The following is an 18,028-nucleotide window of genomic DNA, read 5'->3' as shown; positions in this document are numbered from 1 at the left end:
CACCCCGTCGCTAACGTCTAAACACCATTTTATCTCCACAAAGTAGCTGTCAGCGTGTGCGCACACATGCACACGCGCTCGTGTGTCTGTGTCAGCATCCTAAGCCTGTGAATAGTGTGACGGTACCCTGCTGTCAGAGTGTGTGTGCACTCCATGTCAAACATCAGCCCTCTGTTTAGCAAGATCTAACGCAGGGGACATGAGTCAACCCCCTACTGTAGCCGAACAATATGCAAATGTACGCTTGTGTATGCATGCATGAATGCGTGCGTGTGTGACCATGTGTATAAACCCCTGAGGAGTTCAGTTGGAGTAAGGGCACAGAGAGAGTGGGCGAATAGTTGCTTCCAACAGGGTAATTGGTCATTTTGTGTTTCTGTTTCCCTTATCAAGCTGTTATCTTTCTTCCATTTAGCATATACTGTATGTTTATTCCGTAAACAATATCAGTTGCATTGATAATGGATGTGCTGGCTTGGGTGTATGTTCAGGAAACTGCAGTTAAAAGCTGATGTCCTGCTGACAAATAAATACGCTATAGAGGCGGTCAGTCACCCTTCTACCCACACACAGAGCAACTCACACACAGGCACCATCTATTATCGTAGACGCACTGACACAGCAGGGTCTCCCTAGTCCATGGGGAGTGCTCCCAAGAGTGATATTTGAGTGACAGCTAAACCTTCTTAAAGGGGCGGTGTCTCATTTCCTTGATGGACAGCTCTACATTTATCCTCCCCATGGTGAAAAAGTGCTGATGTGGTCATTAAAAGGGAAGGAGAGGAGCTTCTTGGGCTAATCAATTCATACATGGGCTCACTGATCCTGCTGAACACACACGCAGGAACACGCACACATACTCACACACACTCCAGAGGTTAATCCATTACAGAGTCAATCCTCTTAATCTGCCGTTCCCAGGGAAAGAAAATGCTTACTGGAAGAGTTTGGTGTTCATGCTTACGTGCACTCAAAACATGCCAGCACACATACAGAGACACCCATAAAACTGACAGCATAATGAATTATTGATCGTATGGGGTAATTAACTCCTCCACTGCAGTGGAGTGTGCCCCCCCTCCCCACCCCAGCCCACCCCAAAATATCCAACAGCCAGTTGGTTTCATACATAGCCCTGTGTGTGTGTGTCTAAGACTTTGGGTGCTCGTGCGTGACTGCGATCACGTCAGAATTTGTTAACACAAACAGTTTGGCGACATGAGCAGGTTTGTGTCGGTGGGTGCCTATCACTGCGCTTGAGGGACTGCTTATTTCATGAAGCCATATGCATTTTATATGTGAGTGCAAGTGAGATATAGACTCAGGGAGTAATAGGTGACGAGTATGTGCCAAATGTAGGAACTGGGACGCTGACAGAATTTGGAATAGCGTTAGATCAAGAGTGGGAGAGAATTATAGGAGGTTAGGAGGCGAGGATGATGGAGTAAACGAGATGGGGGGGGGGATTTCAAAGCTACTTTATTGGGTCAGTGAAAACTCTAAAATCTGTTCATCTGAAGTCAGAACATCATCAGACCAACTAGGGTGCTCCAAATAGGAAGAAAAATAACGAATGAAAAAAGGCTAGTAATAAAAACTTGGCGTCATGGATGAAAAGCATGATTGCATCAGAGAGGCAACAAGATGATAAAACAGCTCAGTCAACGGCATTGGATCTTTTTAAATGTAAATTGTTCACTGAGGAGAAGGGAAGGAGGGGGAAGGGAAAGGATATTCCATATCAATTGACATGAATAAATACAGAAATGAACAGTAAAAGAAGGGAAAAGAGAGTAAAAGATTGAGATAGTGGATGTATAGTCAAAAGAGCAGGTGCAGGATTGAGAGATAGGAGAGGGGTAGTGATAAAGAAAAGGCAGTGTGAGCCAATAAAAAGAAGGTGAAGTAAATTTGTTGGGTGGGTGGATAAGAGTGTATGAGTCAGAGGAAGGGAAACAAAAAGTTAAAGACAGAGAGTGTGCTCAGTGTGTTGATTAGGGCAGAGTATCATCTGTAATTTTTCAATATTACTGCCAATATGATACCAATGTAAGTGTCAGAACAGACACCAAATACTTTTTTCAATACTTTGAGGGATATAAACTTTTTTTTTTTACAACACCTTTTTAGTTTCATTTAGCAAAAGAGGCTAAAGTTCTTAAATGTAACATTTTGTCTAAACACAAGCAAAAATAACAACTTAACTTGATAAAATATTAATAAACTTAACTAAATTATGTTTAAATCAGTCAATATCTGATAAGAGAGTGAGTGATCAGGACAACAAATCTGACCAGACATGCAATGAAAAGTTTCAGTGCTTGACACATTTTGGTCGGTTCCAAAAAAAGTATTGAACTTCGATACCCAGTTCTGATGTTGATGGAGAAAGTGTAAAGGAGAGGATTGGACTACGTCCTTCCAAGTAGGGAGGGGAAGTGAGTGAGTGAGAGAGAGAGAGAGAGAGAGAGAGAGAGAGAGAGAAAGTGAGAGAGAGAGGTCTGTTTTGGGTGGCAGCCAGAGAGTGAGAGTGGACTGCTGAGATGTGGGTCATCAGGATACCCGTTGGCATCAGGACACATTAATGATCACAGCAGTCACATGGCACTGCAGTCAATATGGGCAAAGCGGCCTCGTTCTACCCTCTAAACTGCTACCACCACTACCACACACACGCACGAATGCACAACACACTCCACCAGGAAAACTATTTTTCCTGTCTGCTGTCCTCAATCTACTAAAAACAAAGGTCATTGTGTTTTTTTTTAACTCATCGCTTATATGTTGTCTTTGGTTTTTATGTTTTGCTCTTCTTCTCATGGCAGTGCATAACTTATCTTGATGTCTTCCTGTCTTCTTCTTTCTTTTTATCTCTCCTTTTGACTCTCACCCTTTGTTCCTTTTTTGCTCTCCTGCTTTCTTTGCCATATGTGTGGGCATAAATCTAAACACCCCACTACTGCTACCTACCTACACTGACCTCTGAGAATGAATTGACTCAGCATTTTCGCTAGTGTGACTTCTTCTTTTACTGTAGTGAGCACTTTCTCTCTCTGGACCCAGCATGTGTGGGGGCGGGTGAGAGCGCGGTGCCACAAAGGCTGAATCGAACCAGACACACACTCACTTCCACACACACACACACACGCATCCAGAGTCTAATCAATGCCCCCGTTAACAAGGCCAAGACTGCAGTGGAAACAGGTGGGTTGACAACGCAGTTTTTTGCGCATTGCACTGTTCTACAACGAATGGTGAAGGTCAGCACTGGGCTCTGACGACGCGGGGCGCCACAGTGTTTTGACACAGCAAGGACAGACTATGGAGATGAGTTTGTGGTGAATAGGATTCATTCGGCCAGTCTTGTTCATCTAATTGGACTGTGCGGATGGACGTGGGTGAAGCGATTAGGTCTACTGGATTATAAAATTGAAAAGCAGCTTTTCATTTCAACAAAATCCCTCCAGGATTAAATATGATGAGCGTCTGTCATAGACTCACACTCACCCCTCCGCGCTCTCAGACACACCACGCGAATGCATCCACACATACGCCTCCTCTGATAACATGCAGCGTACATTAGGGGTCATAGGGGTGAAGGTGCTGTCAACCAGAAACAAATAGAAACACACACACACTCTCCCCTCCCCCTCTCTCTCTTTCTTTTACACAGACACACTGTAACCGACCTGTGACCCCTGTCATGATGATACCAACACACTGATGTATTTATTAAAACCACAGCAAGCTCAGGCCGTGCAGCCGGCCATATGGTCACGGGGTGAGTAAGTGGGGAGGTGAGGTGGTGGGGTTAAGCGAGAGGTGAGAAGGACGAGTTAACCAAAGCGGGGAGTACCCAACGAGCCAGACTGAAAACTGATCTACTGACCTGCAGACAAAGAGCGAGGGGAGGGGACAGGTGAGAGTCAGCAGTAATATGAGCCAGGGAGAAAGACATGGGGTGATAAGAGGAGTCAAAGAAAGGTTCGAACATTATGGGAAAAAGGAGACAGATGTGTGTTTATGTTAGATTTCCTGCTGTGGAGGTGGAGCACATGCTTACCCTGTAAATATTGATTTTGCACTTGACCACATTATAACTGAATGGTGAGTTTAAAGGTGCCTTCACCCCTGCTGTTCAGTTCCACTGGTCTAGACGAAGTAAAAACATGATACACTTGTTCCACTTCATGTTCACACTGACTTTTTACAAACTGTGAACATGAAACCACACTGAGTGATGGTTCTTTGTTCATTAGAGTTTTGGTGGCCTGCCATCCTATAGTATTATTTGGACCTTCTAGAGAAAAACAAAACAAAATGTATTCTTGTAACTAACCGCAAGTCTTGCTGCATTTCACTGCAACTTGTGGCTTCTCTGGTGATTCAAGGACCCACAAAGTAATATTTGGTTATGAGCATCTGTAGTTAAGAGAGCAAGTGGACCTCATCTGTCTGAAAGTATTAAGTTTTACCACATTTTAATTAAAAAAGGTGGAGAAAAAAATCCCCACATTTACCATGATCAGCAGACAAATCTTATAACCCTGTTTTGTTTCATTCTTACTGATGTCACATATCCACTGTCACAGAATCCTGTGATTGGCCCCCTTTGCATTTACATCACAAAGAAACCACTCCAGAGTTCACTTGGAAGCAGGGTGGTCGTTTGGTGGGAACGTTGGCCCTGTTCACACCTGACATAAACATGCGTCTTGGGTGATCCGATCACAAGTGAACAGCTCTAAGGCTGTATTCAGACCAAATCAGGTGTTGCAGCGCACCTCTGCAGTGTTGTGCAGAGGTGCAGGGTAGGAATGTGATCGTGTTTATTTGTAACAGCCATGAAACAATCAGAAAATAAGATTTTATTCCTCTCATTCATCGGCTTTCTTGCTGCTACTGCTCGCTCTTTTCATTCACTCTCTAGCTCGCTCAACCACCGCTGCTCTCTCTCTGTCTCACTGGTGCTCTCAGCTAGCTTGAGCTCTCTCCCCACTTACGCAGAGGACCTTCAATGTGGCCCAGGACACATTTGCATACACTCTGCTAAAAGAATGTAGCCATATGTGGCCCAGACCACCTCCGAACGTGGTCTGAGCGATCAGATCTCAGTGCGTCTGCAATACCTCTTGAGTGCATTCACACCTATACTTAGAGCTGTCCACTTGCAATCGGATCACCCAAGATACATTTTAATGCCAGGTATGAACAGGGCCATTGATTGTGTATTGGGCTGTGAGCCCTGTCAACACCTTTCTGTTTGCACAACAGTGCTGTGGCTGAACGCACCAGGTATAGAAACTGGTGGAGGACTGACACTGTGCTGCTGATGTGCTGCTCTCACCAAGTGTCACCATTTAGACATCTAAGTCCAAATGTCCTAAGTGGGATATGAAGATGAGACAACAAAAGGGGCATTTTGCTCATCCTTTCTCCTTTAAATGTTTTGAGTTAAGATCAGAGTGAAAATCAGTGTAGGGAAAGGTAAGGGGACATATATTGAGGTAAAGGGTGAAGGAGTCATGGAATGAAAGTCCATGGATGGTCCTCACAAAAAATCAAAGATGTGTGTGTTTGTTCTGTGTGCAAGCTCAGGACATCAGGACAAATATAGAAAGACAAAGCAAGGAGAAAATCATACAGAATGAGATTGCGGGAGGCAGAGGGAGAGAAATTGTCTGTTTCCGCACACATCAAGGTCATCCAGAGCTGGAATGTGATTGGAAGTCCCCTGTCTGTCTTGGCTGTTTACCACACGAGATAATACAGACAAGCTGTTCAGCTGATAATGTTACTGTGTTAACAACTCCTCCCTTCAGCCTTTGTTTCAAGCTCTCTGTGAAATGACAGGAATGTGGGAATGTCATTCCCACACTCACACACACACACACACACGCACATACACACCGACAAGCTGAGGCAGGGGCACACGCAGCCAACACCGTCAGACGTGTGATTTTAACACACGCAGACGTGCCCACTGAAACACGCTCTTATGTGTACATAATAGCACATAATTACACACCCTCCCAGATCCTGATGCATATACACTTTTCACCGTGAGCAGACGAACTCTGATAAAAATATGATGACACACGAGCGGGGGAGAAAAGTTTTCTGGTTCTTACATCAGTTTCTTCTTCCATTCCCTCTGGATGGAATCACAAGCACAAGCCCGGGCACACTCTGTCTCCTAGAATCACACACATCCGTAGAGGCTTACAAACACACACTCTTTTAACTCCCTGACACACACGCATGCACACTCGAGCACACACAAAGACCTACATAGCAAGCCCCTCGCTGAGATGCTTCCTTTTATTTGCTTCTTGAAGACTCCGCTCTGCATTGTACAGCTCTGCATTCAGCTCATCTGCCTTCCAGCATTACCTTAATGGCTGTCTGTGGGTTGAGCAATTTTACCCAATATTGCTAAACAAAAGCTTTCTTTCTCACAGTAGACAGGGATTCTAGACAGCTTAGTAGCCCTGTGACTGGTTTTATCCACCTACACAAAAGAATCTTCAGTGCATTAAGTGGTATTGAGTTGGTATGAATTAAATTGACTTGAATGGATTTTTGAATTGAACTGAATTGGACTAAGCCCAACTCAGCTCAATTGAATAATTCAAGTGGTATGGAATCGAGTTGGACTGAGTCAACTCGAACTGAATCAAATTCAAGTGACATGAACTTAAGCGACTTAAACTTTTTACCTTTCCAGCCAGATTGTTGTCATAACATTATCAGTTTCTTTTTGTTAGACTACTATTGAATATTAAATTATTTCTAAAAGTTTGCTTGAAAATTGAGTTTTATAGCTGTCATCTTCGTTTTGTAACTCTGTAAAACTCTGTTTTGGAAAGTTTGTATATATAAGTTTACGTTTCTGCCTGCAAACTGTCTTCTGTATTCTTGTGTATTTTTCTGTTCCATGGCTTTGAGCTTAATCTTACAATCTGAGGTACAATAATTACAGTTTTTCTGTCCACTTCTAAAGGGTTCCGTATGGTTGAATAGAAATAATGTTGTGTTTTGCAGTCTCTTCTAAAAGGCTTTCATGGTTTTTATGTTTTTACTCAGTGGTACACAGAAAAAGTGATGTTTGTAGTTGTGTGAAGACTAAAAAAAAAGAGAGCTTGAAGGATAAATCCTGCCTAACTTCACACCTTTGCACTCCCAGCCAATCAATGCGTGAAGTGGGCGTGATTGTCTGCTTCGGGAGGTTAAATGCACAAACTTACAAAACTAAGATGACAAGAATAAAAATCTATTTCCAAGCACATCATTATGAATCATTGACTATTCCATAGACTGCTCTCCTGCACTGTCTGCTTCTGAACTCAGTGCTCTGTAACTCATCCAATAAAAATGTGTCTCTTTCCAACCCTCCATCCCCAATCCACCCCCCACCCCCAACACACACACACACACACACATAAACACAAACACACACACACACATACTCCTCCGTCTGTCTTCCCTCTGATTGATCTCTCTGTTCTCCCTAAGTGGTTTCATCTCTTTTCATCACTCTCCATCTCCATTTTTTCAAAACATGTTTTTAGTGGTTCCAAAGTTTTTTTTTTAATAACACTTAATAGTTTCTTTAAATTTTACAAATGGCTCTTAACAACCCTCTCGCTTTCCCTCTCCCCCTCCTCCTTCTGTTTTTAGACAGCAGTTAAAGTCAGCTTTACATTTGCTTTTCATTTTTCTGATTGGATAAAATTAAGCATGCTACCAAGGAACAAGCCTAAAGTGTGAATATCTGTACTGTGCAATATGGTTTATGCATTTTTGCCACTGGCGCATCAGAGCACATTTCTCACCGGATATCAGCTTATTAGATCTTGCGTGAGTGCGAAAGACTGGCCCTGGTAGTGCTGTAGTCCAAAGCCAATGTTTTTGCCCCGGGCTAAGTGTAGCCATCTGTTTTAGAATTGTTGGTGGAAGATAGATAAATCGAAAGATCAAGATGGAGATAGAGGAAGAGAAAGGGGGAGAGGAAGAGGCAGAAAATGAGTGGAAGAAGAGAAAAGGAAATGTTGCTCAGTGCCCATGTCTTAAGAAGGGAGTGGGTAGTGTTTAGGGAGAAAGGGTTAGGGTTTTGAGAGTTTGGTGGGGGAGATGTGAAGCTACAAAAATGAAAATGCGTTCTAAGGTATCGCCTAGGGGTGAGAAGCTGATGGAGAGAATGTAGAGAAGGAGGAGATGGACTGAAAAAGATAGAAATGAGGTATGTGGGTCTAGGGTTAGAAGAAGACAGGAGAGGAGGGGAGGGAGCTCTACTCCATGAGTAAAGCTAGATCAGACTCTTCGGGCTATTTTAGTGTGTGTGTGTGTGTGTGTGTGCGCGTGTGTGTGTGTGTGTGTGTGTGTGAGAGAGAGAGAGAGAGAGAGAGAGAGAGAGAAGGATAGAGAGAGAGAGAATGGGAGCTTTCTACCTGCCCTATTGAAGTTACATAAATCTGAGTGGGCAGGCCTCTGCCTGCAGCAATGTTCCATATTATACCACTGACCCAAACCTCTCTCATTGTATGTGTGCACATTTGTATGCGTGTACACGTTTGTGTTTTTGATTCTTGTTCAACCCCACTTCCCTGTTCATGTCGGAAAATAGACCAGCTAAGAGACACCCACATATACATGCACATACACTAACGTATGCACACACACACAGACAGGTAGAGCTGAACTACAAGAACTAGCAGGTCAAGCCAGTGGAGAGAAATCCCCCTCGGTGCCTTCAAACAGATGCATTAAAATAGTTTGACCTGTTTGACACACACGTACTCTCTCAGACTACATAATCGCACACTCACACCACACCACTTTTAAATCTCACTTGTGGATATTACAAATGAATAACTTTAACCACCACCATCATCCATAATATGTAAGATGACATGATCTTTTAACTGTCTTCATGCAGACACTCCCTAACCAAAACAAAGTGAACTTTGATGAATTCATCTGCATTCTGAATCAGTGGCTCGGCCCTCATACAGCACAGTAATTGCACAGCATTACAGTAAAGCTGGTTCTTAATGGGTCAACACTGCACAGGTACAAGTCAGACATGCATTATTTAAGAGGCTCTGTTCTCCTGTTTCACAAATAGAGATATTATGAAGATAGCAACTAACAGCACTTGAGAAAAAATGGAAATGAAACCAACAAAAACAAAACAACACACTCTTACGGAGCATTACTCAGATCCACAGACATAACACACAAACTTAAACACAAGCGCACAAAAATATTGTAATCAAAGTCATGCAAATCTATCTGCCAATTAGGGCCGCAAGCAGGTTTCCATGGGGATGAAATGGGCAACCTCTTATTGGCTGGATAAAAAAATGTTCACATCTGAGCCGACAGCCTGAGATGGCTTGGAAAATATATGCATCCCTGTGTGCATGCATACATACACACACACACACACACACACACACACACACACACACACACACACACACACACACACACACACACTGACTCACTCACACAGGCATACACAGTGTAAGTGGGGATCACAAACAAATTATGCATGATTGTGGGAGTCACACACAGTATCAGCGGTAAGATGAGAAGTGAGGATAGAGTGTGTTGACACAGATATGCTGTATTGTCAGACGCAGGCACACACACATGCTCATTGACCGGTCAGTCTCTTTTAAAAGCGTGAATAAAGCTTTGGTCGCGGTGTCGTGTTAACATGAAAGCTTTCACGGCTGTTAAAAAGAGCAGGCTTTGATTAGAATTTGATGTGCAAGAGTGTTTCTTAATGCCGGCCTTTGCTGACGACGGCCCTTTTAAATCCAGCAGAGCCGTTGCAGGGAGCCTTCCATCAAAAATATGTTGAATCAATGATTTCACCTCAGCACGCTCTCCATGGCTTTTTCTTTTTTACCCCTTTTTTTTTGTTTTGTTTTTTTTCCTGAATTTTCTAAAAGGCAAAAGTCAAGCGTGCTCACCATGGTTGGCCACATTTTCAGTAAATCTCAACCACAAAGCAGTAGTAGCAGAAGCGGCAAGTGAAGTTTCAAGGGTGATCAAACGTTGAATTTAAAATTACTGACTAAACTACTAATTGAATATCAAAGAACCTGGTGTTTTTTTCATGTGCATGTTGAGCCGCTGCTGCAGGAAAATGGCTCTGCGTGACTTTTACAAAGTGATGTTACTCTCATATGATCATTATGAATGTTTTAATAATTCATTCCCTACTCCCATATGGGGCTTTATGTAGAATGTGAGTCTGAGATGTGGATTGTTAGGAAACCAATTTACACGCAGCACGTCCTAACTTGTATAGACATTAGCTAGTGTACTTTCATGTGCAAAGGACTTGATTCAAAGTTTTAGCTTTTTAGTACATACGTGAAGTCATGCAAATATTATATAGAGGGGCTGTGGATCTTCTAAGGTTTTTCAAATAAAGGAAAATTTGATTATCTCAGTAATACATAGTTCTCATAGCTTAGTCCATGAAAAACCCACATTTTGGACACAGATGGTTTTCACAGCAGAGTAACAAGGTAATAAGTGCAGTTTTTTTTTTATTTATTTTTTTTAGAGTGATTAGCCGATTAATCAATTACCTGATCAACACAGACTCAACAGGCAACAATTTATATACTCAATTATATTGCTTAAAGTAATTTTTTAATCAAAATACCAAAAAAAATCTCTGGCTTCTTCAGCTTCTCAAATGTAAAGATTTTCTGGTTTTCATGGTCTTCTATGACTATAAATTGAATATCTTGGGGTTTGGGGCTGTTGGTCTGATAAAATAAGCAATCTGATTTGGAGTTTTGGAAATTTTAATGGGCGTTTTTCTTTATTTGACAGTTTGAAAGTGGAGTGAGACAGGAAACGGTTAGAGAGATGGGTACAACATCTGTTGTAAGCTATGCAGTTATGGTTATGAGGTATGCATGTTAAACATTAGGCTAACGGGCATACCCGTCTTTCACTATTTTTTGACATTTTATAGACCAGTTGAATCACTGAGAAAAAATTGGCAGATTAATCAATAATGAAAATAATTGACTCTTTATGTCTTCACATGAACTCACATAAAAAGTCAATTACAAAGATTGCAAACATGGCAATATTTTTGTATATTTGTATATATTGTATATTTGCACATTTCTTTCACCCTGTTATCCCTAAATGATGCACTGTAAGCCCAGGTTATCAGCTGAAGTAGACATATATTAGTATACTGTAGAGTGAACCAATATATTTACAGAGTATAATTAGTGCACTATATACCTGTAGTTTTTGTGTGCCATAAACATTATTTTTTTCAACTGTAGCTTAACTATCTTACTGCAGTAGCTGTGGAATAATTTGCATTTTTAAACATTTTTTTAATGCCAGGAGTCGCATAATAATCAGGCCGACTCCTCAGCAAAGGCTCAGCTCTCTGAAACTCTGCTGGATATGAATTCACTGAAGTCATTTCTCAACCCTAATGCTGAACCATAATTTTCAAAGGGGATTGTAAAACTGCAGCCAACGTACGTACATGCTTGAAGTGTGGTGTGGGGTTATCGATGGGAACAGGTTGGATTCTCCCCTGCTTTCTCATTAACACTCCTCCTTCCTTCTCCTTCCACTCAATGGCCTGACTCTGCACTCAAACAGCACACACACACACACACACATACACACACTCACATGCAAGAAGTCTGTTTGCATACCAAAAGCATACTTCATACACACTCACATGCAAGAAGTCTGTTTGCATACCAAAAGCATACTTCATAGCTCAAAGAAAATGAAAGCCATATTAATTATACAGTCTGCGTTCATGCACGCACGCACGGGGCACGCACACATTGCACTCACACACACACGCACACTGAAAGAGAGTGAGAGTGAGGGAAGCAGTTGTTTTATGTTTTTTCCTCTGCGTCAAAGGAGACAGAGTGTGAGAGAAATGATTGAGTCCTCTCTGCGTCAGGGAGAGAGGGAATGAGGAATTGCGCAGAGGGAGAGAAAGAGTGCACTGTCTTCCCTCTTTAATGTGTATGCGTGTCTGCTTATGTGTGCATGTGTGTGTGTGTATGTGTGTGCGTGCCTGTGCGTGCGTACGCGTCGTCTACCCAGTATAACGCCCCCTCTGTGTCCCCAAGCTACTCTCTGTCACTCACACACACTGAGACTATTGTCAAGGCATTGGACGAGGCGCCCCAAGACATTTCTGTGGCACTGTGTCTGTCACGGGGGTGATAGGGCTGAGATGGGGTTCAGTCACACACATACACGCACACACACACTCAGAAATATCTAATAACCCAATACTCAGATATGCTGTATTACTATTTTAGGTCACATTTATATGTAGGTGGGCGAGTTAACACGGTCTTCTCCTGGAGTGCAGAGCATCCATGTGTGAGTGTGTGTGCGCATCTCTGTACTTTACAGCTTACGTATGTGCTTGTACTGCTTGTGATTTTTTATGTTTAGTGAGGCCTATGTGTTGTACGTGTTTGTTCGTATCTGACAGCACATTAGGCAAAGCTATCTTTAACCTTGTAAAATGAGTGACACTGATTCTAAACTGACAGGATGGATTTCAGTTTGCTGTGGCGCTCCGCCGTGTCAGAGTCTGTCAACTCAACCCATCCGCCCATTTTACAAAAGACGGGAGCACCAGAAAGGAGACAGAGTTCATGAGAGAAAGAGAGAGAGAAAATGAGAAAGATATAGAGCGAGCAGGGTCAGATATGATAAATGAAATAGTTTGGAAAGTGGAGGGGAAAGAGCAGTTTTGGTGGAGATAAAAAACAATGGCATATAGAAAGAGGAGAGGGTGTACAAGGATGTGGAGAACATGGGGGAGGGAGTGGAGGTGGAGGGGGGGGGGGGGGGGGGGGGGGGGGGGGGGGGGGTAGAGACCTTGCTCTTGTATCCGGATGTCTCTGAGGTCCTTTATTGACTCTGTCTATTGTTCACAGCAGCACTCCTAATCACTCTCAACAGGGAGGTTGTGTTTGTGTGTGTGTGTGTGTGTGTGTGTGTGTGTGTGTGTGTGTGTGCGCGTGCGTGCGTGCGTGTCTGCCAGCCTTGTGTGTAGACTACATATCTTTAGCCTCATCCTCACTTTTACTACTTCATACACTGGCCCCCACAGTGAAGCCATTGTTCACTTTCCTCTGGTCAACCTTAATGGACAATAGCAGTGGGTGGGAAAAGTCTGCTCCCAACACACATACTATTAGTCTAATGATCCACACACACATACACACATACACACAGAATGGGTAGTAAATGCCATCTAAATAGCAGGCATACATATGTATGGTCTCTCTTACTCACGCGTGCACACAGAAGGCCAGTTGTACACCACCATCCTGTTTGCATCTTTCTTAACAATGACCGCTGTCATGGATATTATAAGAGATGACTGTTTTAGGGACTAGCAGTGGAAAGCGATGAACATCGCAAGCACACACACACACACACACACACACGCCAACAAAGGAGCTAATCTGAGTCGTGGGCATTTGTCCGGTAAGCCTCGCTTCACATCTCACTCTATGAGCTTTTGTTTCTGTTTTTGTTTTTCCCCTATAGACAGCCACGGCTGCACAAAAGGATAAACATTTCAAAGGCCCAACACTGTGAATAGAGTCAGTGATTTTCAATGTGTATCTGCAGGGTGGAGAGCCCAGATGGAGACAGGGAGAAGGGAGAAAGCTCAATGCCAGAGTGGACAGCTTGATGGTTACAAAGCTGTGGTGGATGGCAATGCAGTAGACCCGCATGCAGTGAAGCGATCTCTCTTTCTGTCTCTCTCTACACCAATCTACACACCTACAATCAAAACACACACCCACACACTAACTAGTTACTGTTGTAACTAGTTAGGGCTGTTATAATGACTGGCTACAGGATTTGGCTTCAGTTGCCCCCAGAAAGAGAAAGTAATTTATGGCCAGCGAGCTTCAGCAAATCACATACATAAATAGTACGCTACAAAAACTGTATAACGGGACAGGCATGCTAGTAGACAGCGTGGCTGGTTGTTCTTGTGGTGACCACAAGGGGGCCGACAGCAGACTGCAGCAGTGTGAAGAGGAGTAGAGAGAGAGAGGGGGGGACCGCATAGTGCCGATCAGATGACCTCGCTGCTGCAGTTAATGTTCTCTGGCGTTCAGACACAAGGCTAAGGCTCTCCCTCATACCACGGGCTGCTGTACTACAAGCTATTGTGGTGATAGGGGTGGTGTTGTTAGAAGTGTGTGTGTGTGTGTGTGTGTGTGTGTGTGTGTGTGTGTGTGTGTGTGTGTGTGTGTGTGTGTGTGTGCGCGTGTGTGTGCGTGTGTGTGTGTGTGCAGGAGTGTATATGTAGCAGGGAAAAGATGTGGGGGTGGAGGAGCTGTTTGTGTGAGGGGAAAGAGGGAGCATGACATATTGTAGGTATATGTTACTAAAGCAGTGCTCAATAATCCTCCTTTTTCACTCTTTCTTTCTTTCTTTCTTTCTTTCTTTCTTTCTTTCTTTCTTTCTTTTTTTCTTTTTAATTCGTTCATTCTTTCTTTCTTTCCTTTTATTTCTTTTTCTTTGTCTTCCCCTCCCTCTTTTCCTCTTTGTCCCACTCTCCTCTTCTCCCTCCTCTTCTCATTTACTCCCCTCCCCACTTTATTTTGCCCCCTCTTTTCTACTGCCGCACTTGCCCCCCTTTTCCTCTACCTCATGCCCCCTCTCCCTCCCTCCCTCCCTCTCTGCCTGTCTCTCCCTCGCTCCCTCTCTTCTTTCTCTCTCTGCAGTGCAGCACAGTGATTATCATTCCTCTCACAGAGTCAGGCCTGATAGTCAGATACTGCTGCGCACCCTTCTACATCACCTGCTTCTAGAGGGAGCAATGGAGAGAGAGGCTGAGACAGAGGAAAGACAGAAGAGAGAAGCAAGGGGGAGAAGAAGACGGGTGGGCTGCAGAAAGAGGGGGATGAAAGGGGAAAGCAGAGAAAGGGGAAATGAGAGAGGGGAGAGTGAACGAAGGGTGAGAAGGAGCTAAGAAATATGGGAGGGGGGAAAAATAAGGGAAAGAGGATGGCAGAAGCATGGTGAAGGGAGGATTGCTCTTACTGCAGAGGTGGTCCCATTGCAACATACATGCTGCATAGTTATAAATGTGAGTATGTGGGTATGTGCACACCTGCAAGTGTGAGCATAAGCAAGCAGTTGTGCCTAATGTGTGGATTTACACTATCAGCATTGAAGCTGGGTAAGTGTGTGTGTGTGTTGTGGTAACAAGGCATCTTGGCTCATCAACAGCTGAAGAAATGCCGTTCATACTGCTTCATCCCCTCCCCGAGTTGAGTTTCAACCTGTTCCAAATCATTTTCTACATTCTACAAATACCACAACAGTCCACCGTTTCTCCCCTAAATAGCATTCTTTGTCTCTCCATTTCTACTTCAGTCTGTGGTCATATAGAGTTTAGCAGGCTCTTTCTGTTTTTTTTTTTTACATTTTACTCTGCCACAGATGCTGGTTAACAGCCTATTGGTCCTTTCTTTGGCTTCATTCTTTTGGTCATTCACCCATTTATCAGTTGTTTTATTTTATCATCTGTTGTTGGCTCTCTCTCACTTGGTCTCTCAACACATCTCTCTCGACACTTGTCTTTACTTGTCTGCTTGACCTAATGGGTACACTGTGTAAACATGATGTCTGCTCTTTTCAGTATAGCCTCAGGAAACTGCATTCCAACACTGCATACATCACTCCGTTACAGCAACCGGTCTTGAATACAATTTTAGAACAGTTCTATATTTAAATAACCAGTGTAAATATATCATTGTCAAACGAATAGTTAACACATCTATCCTGTTCACACAGCCTCTGCAAGATGCTTTCTGTCAGCATGTTTCACTGTTTCTCCTCCTCGCTGCCTTTGATGCATAACAGTCGACAGCAGAAGGTTTCAAAAGATTTTCTAAAAAACATTTCAGAGATTTGTTGGGGGAAATGTTAAGTGAAATCTGACCAGTCACCTCAGTCGCTTACTCAAAGTAGTTAGTTTTGCACTTGTTTTATTCATCAGCACGGTGATAAAACACAGAAGGTGAAAACAAAGAAGTGTTTAGGCAAGATGTTAATACTAATTGATGAGATAAAAACACCTAAAATATTCATGTGATATTTCACCAGCAAATTTCGCACTTAAGGCGCTTGTAACATGAAAACTTAAAATGATAAATCAAGACATCTGCAGTGGATAAGAGAATATATATGGCAACATAATTAAAACGGTAGAAAACAACAGTAAAGAATGGCAACGAAACTTAAGCATTGAATTGAATGGAGGTAATGAAACATGTCATCAGTGGAGCCACATACAGTTGACATGTCACTTTGAATATATAAATTACTGTTGATATTAATGTGCATTGATCCATATTGTTACTCCACACAATCATCTCTACATGCCATGTGAATGTGTTAATTATGCAATATTTGAATACAAAAACTGTCAATACAAATTAATTACATTTCAGTAATTTTTTGATTTATATAAACTTGCAGTCGTCGAGTTCACTTATTAATTCCAACACTTACTCCACTCTAAAAGTAAGAGCAGATACATATTTGCTGGCAACATTAGCACAACATGATTTCTAAACGGCGGCAAAGCGAGAGAAAAGAAGCAAAGGTCACTTTGACTGATCAGCATTCCAGATATGAAGTCTGGACCATACCCATGTGGTGTCAACAGAAGCATATTAGTTTTCATTGTGTGCTTTGGTAGCATAATGCAATATCACCTTACGTATCACGGTTATAGCTGTAATAAGCAGAAGACTGACATTTTATCAGCTCGGTTATTTCTACGTAGTAAATAAGCAGTCAAATTATGAGAAACAGGATGAGGTGACATATTTTGATAAGTGATATTAGACTGTTATATTGATTTTACATTGAATACCAGATATCTGCTTGTCTAGTATGGTGGGGATGTTTCCTGAAAGCGCTGCCAAAATATTCTGCAAACATTTATTCTCTTATTAAGTTGGGTGTTTTGTAGATTAATTAAGCAATTAGACTATATTTTATGTTTTAATGCCAGCATTTCTCTAACCATTCAAAAGCTGAATAGGTCATCCCATCCTCTAGAACTGCTAAGCCACTTAAAGAATTTCATAAATCTGGCTTTTAATTGAGACTTTCAGTACCCCATGAGGATCACACAATCCAATTTCTGGTGTTGAAAATCATCACATTTAAAACGGTAGATACTAGCATCAAAAAGCCTGCATCCACAGGTTGAAATCACCAGTGAAGGACAACTGGCAAGGAAATTAGCGCACAAAGTTGTACCCTTCAATCAACATTAGGAAAATATCAGGTATCTGGAGGGAGCGATTACAAACAGGATGTCTGCTTGATTGACACTTGGCTCATAAAACTGTCCAACGTCTGCCTGCTTCCACACAAAAACATAACAATCACGCAGAAAAGACTATCTTTTCTACCTGCTGTTGCTTATTGTTTTGAGCAAATGTAAACATGCAGCAACACAGAGAGAAAGAGGGAGTGGGATCTTGGGTAAAGAAAGATGAAAACAGAATCTATCACTTGTGGTGCTGGTTAATGTGTCATCAGTCTTGCAAAAAAAAGCAGCAGAGCTGATAAGTATTTGTGAAATATTGGAAAAATATTATCACTCATTCTCAGACATTAAAACATATAAATCTCTGCTGCCACACTGTGACATTTTTAATAAACAAAAGCAATCAGGCAAGAAAACACATATTTAATGCAATTAAGATCTAAAAGCTGTTTAGTCAAATTATAATTATTGAACAGCCTCTATCAATAATTTCACACGCTGCTAGTGGATATTGATCTTAAAAATATTGGTTATCAACCTTAAATAAGCTATATCAGTCATAAGACCTTAATTATATTTTGTGCAGATAATTAATTATATTAATTATACATTCATTCTTATTTTTACTTTGTGTTCTGAATCTTTACAATCAAGTGTATGTAGTTGTTT

General features: G+C 42.2%; 1 protein-coding gene across 1 annotated transcript in view; it reads left to right on the top strand.

The window, feature by feature from the left end:
* The window catches only part of pcdh7a (protocadherin 7a), a 41,797-nt gene that overhangs the window by 11,051 nt on the left and 12,718 nt on the right, over positions 1-18,028 (top strand). The gene's annotated exons all lie outside the window — the stretch shown is intronic.

This window comes from Thunnus maccoyii, chromosome 2 (assembly GCF_910596095.1).
Source record: "Thunnus maccoyii chromosome 2, fThuMac1.1, whole genome shotgun sequence".
In the NCBI taxonomy this organism is placed as follows: Eukaryota; Metazoa; Chordata; class Actinopteri; order Scombriformes; family Scombridae; genus Thunnus; species Thunnus maccoyii.
This window is presented reverse-complemented; position numbering and strand designations above follow the sequence as displayed.